This window comes from Oncorhynchus kisutch, linkage group LG13, assembly GCF_002021735.2.
Source record: "Oncorhynchus kisutch isolate 150728-3 linkage group LG13, Okis_V2, whole genome shotgun sequence".
NCBI classification, from domain to species: Eukaryota; Metazoa; Chordata; class Actinopteri; order Salmoniformes; family Salmonidae; genus Oncorhynchus; species Oncorhynchus kisutch.
Window position 1 is genome coordinate 17,231,464 of NC_034186.2, and position 7,857 is coordinate 17,239,320.

The following is a 7,857-nucleotide window of genomic DNA, read 5'->3' on the forward strand; positions in this document are numbered from 1 at the left end:
AGTCCCGAGCTGTCCTTCAGTCCCGAGCTGTCCTTCAGTCCCGATCTGCTCCTCAGTCCAGTGGGGTTCTGGGTGAGGACTACTAGGCCATGGTCGGCGGCGAGGGTGGACTATCCAGGGACGAAGGGAGAGGGGACTAAGACATTAAATGAGTGGGGTCCATGTCCCGCGCCGGAGCCGCCACCATGGACAGACGCCCACCCGGACCCTCCCTATTGTTTTGAGGTGCGTTCGGGAGTCCGCACCTTAGGGGGGGGGGGGTTCTGTCACGCCCTGGTCAAAGTATTTTGTGTTTATCTTTATGTATTTTATCAGGCCAGGGTGTGGCATGGGGTTTTTGTAATTGTGGTGTGTTTGTCTTGGGGTTTTGGTGGTGGTATTGGGATTGTAGCTTAGTGGGTTGTCTAGCAAAGTCTATGGCTGTCTGGAGTGGTTCTCAATCAGAGGCAGGTGCTTATCGTTGTCTCTGATTGAGAACCATATTTAGGCAGCCATATTCTTTGAGTTTGTCGTGGGTGATTGTCCTTAGTGTCTTACTTGTACTCTCTGTTAGTTTGCACTAGATAGGCTGTTTTCGGTTTTCATTACGTTTATTGTTTAGTGTTTAGTCGTGTTTACGTTTTGTTTAAATAAATATGGATCGCAATCGTCACGCTGCAGTTTGGTCCGACTCTCCTTCATCACCACTAGAAAACCGTAACATGGTGTAACTGAGTCAGGTTTGTAGGCCACCTTGCTCGCACACGCTTTTTCTATTCTGCCAACAAATTTTCTATACGATTCAGGTCAGGGCTTTGTGATGGCCAATCTAATACCTTGACTTTGTTGTCCTTAAGCCATTTTGCTACAACTTTGGAAGTATGCTTGGGGTCATTGTCCATTTGGAAGACCCATTTGCGACCAAGCTGTAACATCCTGACTGATGTCTTGAGATGTTGCTTCAATATATCCACATAATTGTCCTTTCTCATGGTGCCATCTATTTTGTGAAGTGCACCAGTCCCTCCTGCAAGCACCCCACAACATGATGCTGCCACCCCCGTGCTTCACGGTTGGGATGGTGTTCTTTGGCTTGCAAGCCTCCCCTTTTCCCTCCAAATATAATGATGGTCATTATGGCCAAACAGTTATATTTTTGTTTCATGAGACCAGAGGACATTTCTCCAAAAAGTACGATTTTTGTCCCCATGTGCAGTTGCAAACCATAGTCTGGGTTTTTTATGACGGTTTTCTAGCAGTGGCTTCTTCCTTGCTGAGTGGCCTTTCAGGTTATGTTGATATAGGACTCATTTTGCTGTGGATATAGATACCTTTGTACCTGTTCCCTCTAGCATCTTCACAAGGTCCTTTGCTGTTATTCTGTGACTGATTTGCACTTTTCGCACCAAAGTACCTTCACCTCTAGTAGACAGAACGCGTCTCATTCCTGAGCGGTATGATGGCTGCGTGGTCCCATGGTGTTTATACTTGCATATTATTGTTTGTACAGATGAACGTGGTACTTTCAGCTGTTTGGAAATTGCTCCCGAGGATGAACCAGACTTGTGGAGGTCTACAATTTATTTTCTGAGGTCTTGGCTGATTTCTTTTGATTTTCCCATGATGTCAAGCAAAGAGGCGCTGAGTTTGAAGGTAGGCCTTGAAATACATCCACAGGTACACCTCCAATTGACTCAAATGATGTCAATTAGTCTATCAGAAGCTTCTAAAGCCATGACATATTTTTCTGGAATTTTATAAGCTGTTTAATGGCACAGTCAATTTAGTGTACATTTCTGACCCACTTGAATTGTGATACAGTGAATTATACGTGAAATAATCTGTCTAAACAATTGTTGGAAAAATTATTTGTGTCATAGACAAAGTAGATGTCCTAACCGACTTGCCAAAACTATAGTTTGTTGACAAGAAATTTGTGGAGTGGTTGAAAAACTAGTTTTAATGACTCCAACCTAAGTGTATGTAAACTTCTGACTTCAACTGTACTTTGTACACACCTTCTGCTGCTTATTTCCACCCTCCCGGTAAATGAACATTCTCATCCTGGACATTGCACTGCTAGTAACTTGTCTATGAGTACCACCTCCTTGAAAACTCCACCGCCCAGAGCGCCACTTCACCGACACATAGGGGCGGTTTCCAGGACACAGTTTAAGCCTAGTCCAGGACTAAAAAGCTAACTCAATGGAATTTCTTATGAGCCCAGGCTTAATTGGTGTCCGGGAAACCGCCCCATTTAGTAAAACATTCTATAATCTCATCAGTTCATGAGTTTACCACATTTGAACCAATTAGTATTTTTTTCTCCTTTACAGTTGATCGGTAGCAGCATAGCCAGAACGTGAATGGCACGACCTCCATCTCCACAATGTAAATAATGATGAGGTCAAAGAGCCATTCTGGGTTCCTGAGTGATTTCCACACACAACGCATGTACACACGCACACAGCAATCCAAACCTGATCGTTTTCCCATCCGCTCCCTTCCGATAGCAGTCTACCAGTGGAGGCTGTTGAGGGGAGGACGGCTCATATTAATGGCTGGAATGGAGTCAATGGAATTGTATCAAACATGTTGTTTCCATGTCGTATCCATTGACTCCCTTCCAACCATTAATATGAGCCGTCCTTCCCTGAGCAGCCTCCACTGCTGTCTAGTGCCTTCAGAAAGTATTCACACCCCTTGACGTTTTCCACATTTTGCTATGTTACAGCCTGAATTTAAAATGGATTAAATGGAAAATGTGTGTCACTGGCCTACACACAATTCCCCATAATGTCAACATTGAATTATTTAGAAATATTTACAAATTAATTAAAAATGAAATGTCTTGAGTCCATAAGTATTCAACCCCTGTGTTATGGCAAGCCTAAATAAGTTCAGGGGTCAAAATGCAGTGAATGTCAAACAAAGATTCAACCACAAAGACCAGGGAAGTTTTCCAATGCCTAGCAAAAAAGGGCATCTATTGGTAGATGGGCAAACCTTTTTTAAAGCAGACATTACATATACCTTTGAGCATGGTGAAGTTTTTCATTACACTTTTTTCCTAACTCAGTTGCCAGAGAGGAAGGAAACCGTTCAGAGATTTCACCATGAGGCCAAAGGTGACTTTCAAACAGTTACAGAGTTTAATGGCTGTGATAGGAGAAAACTGAGGATTTATTTTTTTACCTTTATTTAACCAGGCAAGTCAGTTAAGAACACATTGTTATTTTCAATGACGGCCTGGGAACAGTGGGTTAACTGCCTGTTCAGGGGCAGAATGACAGATTTGTACCTTGTCAGCTCAGGGGTTTGAACTCGCAACCTTCCGGTTACCAGTCCAACGCTCTAACCACTAGGCTACGCTGCCCCCCCCCCAGCGAGATTGTGAAAAGAAGGAAACCTATAAAATATTCCAAAACATGCATCATCATCCTGTTTGCAATAAGGCATTAAAGTAAAACTGAAAGAAATTAACTTTGTCCTGAATACAAAGCGTTATGTTTAGGGCAAATCCAACACAATACATCAATGAGTATCACTCTTTAATTTTTTCAAGCATTTATTTTTTATTGAACCTTTATTTAACTAGTCAAGTCAGTTAAGAACCAATTCTTATTTACAATGATGGCCTACCCCGGCCAAAACCGCTCTATGGGACTCCCACAGCCTGATGTGATGCAGCCTGGATTCGAACCAGGTACTGCAGTGACGCCTCTTGCACTGAGATGCAGTGTCTTAGACCACACAGTCACTCGGGAGCATGGTGGTGTCCGCACCATGTTATGGGTATGCTTGTAATTAGCAAGGACTAGGGAGGTTTTTTAGATAAAAAGAAACAGAATAGAGCGAAGCACAGGCAAAATGCTAGAGGAAACCCTGCTTCAGTCTGCTTTCCAAAAGACACTGGGAGAAATATTCACCTTTCAGCAGGACAATAACCTAAAACGCAAGGTCAAATAAACACTGGAGTTGCTTACCAAGACGGCATTGAATCATCCTGAATGGCCTGGTTACATTTGGACATAATTTTGGTTCGAAATCTATAGCAAAACTTGAAAATGGCTGTCTAGCAATGATCAACAATTAACTTAACGAATTTAAAAAAGAATAATGTGCACATTTGGTAGAAAAAAAAAACTCTGTAGTCACTGCCAAAGGTGATTCTAACATCTATTGACTCAGGGGTGTAAATACTTATGTAAATGAGATATTTCTGTATTTAATTTTCAATAAATTTGCAAAAATGTCTAAAAACATGTTTGTACTTGTCATTATGAGGTATTGTGTGTGGATGGGTGAGTAAAAACAAAGTTTTAATCCATTTTAAATTCAGGCTGGAACACAACATAATCTGGAATAAGTCAAGAAGTATGAATATTTTCCGAGGGCATAGCATATCTGACATCTCTCTCTGTTTGAGCTCCCTCTACAGTTCTCATACCCTTCTCTAATCTCCTCTTTTCATCTCCTCTTCCGTCACGACTCACACCCTCCTTTCATCACTCCATCTTTCTCTTTCTTTCTGTGTCTATGTGTATCAGTTCTTCAGGCCCCTGACGAGCAGCGTCTGTACAAAGAGAAGCAGGAGAGAACTGGGTTTTGTGCCAAATGGCACCCTATTCCCTACATAGTGCATTTATTTTGACTTGGCCCTGGTCAAAAGTAGTGCACTATGTAGGGAATAGGGTGTCGTTTGGGATGCATCCCTCATTTGCCAAAAACCATATGACGACAACATATGACATATGACGACAACATATGACGTCCCAGAGTAGATTGGTTCATTCAAGACTGTTAGTACTGTTTGTCAAAACGGACAAGGTCCTATTTGATTTATTGATTGGCTGATTAATAAGAGTGCCTGTTCGAGCTCAGATTAAGAGAGAGATTGAAGAAAAGAGAATAAATAAATCTAGTTTGGGTGACAGTATTTTTCTGCTCTCATGCCAACTCATTATGTAACTGTTAACTTCACGCATCGCGTCGACAGAAACAAACATCTCTCTTGTAAGAATAAGGGCGGGGGTGTATGCCTTATGATTAATGAGACGTGGTGTGATCATAACATGCAGAGTCCTTTTGTTCACCTGACCTATAATTCCTGACAATCAAATGCCAACCGCATTATCTACCAAGGGAATTCTCTTCGATTATAATCATAACCCCCCTAAAAGCAGACACATCGGCAGCCCTGAAAGAACTTCATTGGACTCTATGTAAACTGGAAACTACATATCCTGAGGCCAAATTTATTGTAGCTGGAGATTTTAACAAGGCTAATCTGAAAACAAAGCTCACAAAATTTTATCAGCATATCGAATGCGCGACCTGGCCTGGCAAAACCCTGGATCATTGTTTTTCTAACCTCTGCGACGCATACAAAGTCCTCCCCCGCCCTCCTTTCGGAAAATCTGACCACGACTCCATTTTATTGCTCCCGGCCTTTAGACAGAAACTAAAATAGGAAACGGCCATGCTCAGGTCTGTTCAACGCTGGTCCGACCAATCGGATTCCACGCTTCAAGATTGCTTCGATCACGTGGACTGGGATATGTTCCGCATAGCGTCAGACAATAACATTGATGAATACACTGATTCAGTGAGCGAGTTTATTAGCAAGTGCATCGGTGATGTTGTACCCACAGCGACTATAAAAACCTGCCCCAACCAGAAACCGTGGATTAATGGCAGCATTCACAAAAAATTGAAAACGCAAACCACTGCTTTTAATCATGGCAAGGCGACCGGAAACATGACCGAATACAAACAGTGTAGCTATTCCCTCCGCAAGGCCATCAAACAAGCTAAGCGTCAGTATAAAGACAAAGTAGAGTAGCAAATCAACGGCTCAGACACGAGAGGTATGTGGCAGGGTCTACAGTCAATCATGGACTACAAAAGGAAAACCAGCCCAGTTGCGGACCACAATGTTTAGTTTGTCTGGGAGCAAGACAACTTCTTTGCTCGCTTTGAGGACAATATAGTGCCACACGGTCCGCTACCAAAACCTGCGGATTCTCCTTCACTGCAGCCAACGTAAGTAAAACATTTAAACAGGTTAACCCTCGCAAGGCCGCCGGCCCAGACGGCATCCCTAGCCACGTTCTCAGAGCATGCGCAGACCAGCTGGCTGGTGTGTTTACGGACATATTCAATCAATCCTTATCCCAGGCTGCTGTTCCCACATGCTTCAAGAGTGCCACCGTTGTTCCTGTTCCCAAGAAAGCTAAGGTAACTGAGCTAAATGAATATCGCCCCGTAGCACTCACTTCCATCATCATGAAGTGCTTTGAGAGACTAGTCAAGGACCATATCACCTCCACCCTACCTGACACACTAGACCCACTCCAATTTGCTTACCGCCCCAATAGGTCCATAGATGAAACAATCGCAATCACACTGCACACTGCCCTATCCCATCTGGACAAGAGGAATACCTATGTAAGAATGCTGTTCATCGACTACAGCTCAGCATTTAACACCATAGTACCCTCCAAACTCGAGACCCTGGGTCTCGACCCGCCCTATGCAACTGGGTCCTGGACTTCCTGACAGGCCGCCCCCAGGTGGTGAGGGTAGGAAACAACATCTCCACCCCGCTGATCCTCAACACTGGGACCCCAAAAGAGTGCATTCTCAGCCCTCTCCTGTACTCCCTGTTCACCCATGACTGCATGGCCATGCACGCCTCCAACTCAATCATCAAGTTTGCAGACGACACTACAGTGGTAGGCTTGATTACCAACAACGACGAGACGGCCTACAGGGAGGAGGTTAGGGTCCTCAGAGTGTGGTGTCAGGAAAATAACCTCACACTCAACGTCAGCAAAACAAATGAGATGATCTAGGACTTCAGGAAACAGCAGAGGGAGCATCCCCCCTATCCACATCGACGGGACAGTAGTGGAGAAGGTGGAAAGTTTTAAGTTCCTCGGCGTACACATCACGGACAAACTGAAATGTCCACCACACAGACAGCATGGTGAAGAAGGCACAGCAGTGCAGCAGTGCCTCTTCAACCTCAGGAGGCTGAATAAATTTGTCTTGTCACCAAAAACACTCACAAACTTTTACAGATGCACAATCAAGAGCATCCTGTCGGGCTGTATCACCGGCTGGTACGGCAACTGCTCCGCCCACAACCGTAAGGCTCTCCAGAGGGTAGTGAGGTATGCACAACGCATTACCGGGGGCAAACTACCTGGCCTCCAGGACACCTACACCACCCGATGTCACAGGAAGGCCAAAAAGATCATCAAGGACATCAACCACCCGAGCCACTGCCTGTTCACCCCACTATCATCCAGAAGGCGAGGTCAGTACAGGTGCATCAAAGCGGGGACCGAGAGACTCCTGATGGCCTCTTTCTCAAGGCCATCAGACTGTAAACAGCCATCACTAACATTGAGTGGCTGCTGCCAACAAACACACAGACTCAAATCTCTAGCCACTTTAATAATTTATAATTGGATGTAATAAATGTATCAGTAGCCACTTTAAACAATGCCACTTTATATAATGTTTACGTACCCTACATTACACATCTCATATCTTGCCTATGCCGTTCGGCCATCGCTCATCCATATATTTTTATGTAGATATTCTTACTCATTCCTTTACACTTGTGTGTATAAGGTAGTTGTTGTGAAAGTGTTAGATTAATTGTTAGATATTACTGCATGGTCGGAACTATAAGCACAAGCATTTCGCTACACTCGCATTAACATCTGCTAACCATGTGTATGTGACCAGTAAAATTGGATTTGATTTATGTTTGATGTGTCAATGAGTGAAAAGGAGTTGGCGATACCACAAACAGATCTGGGACCAGGCTATAGAAACTGTATGAAAGCAGAAAGGCCTTACCTG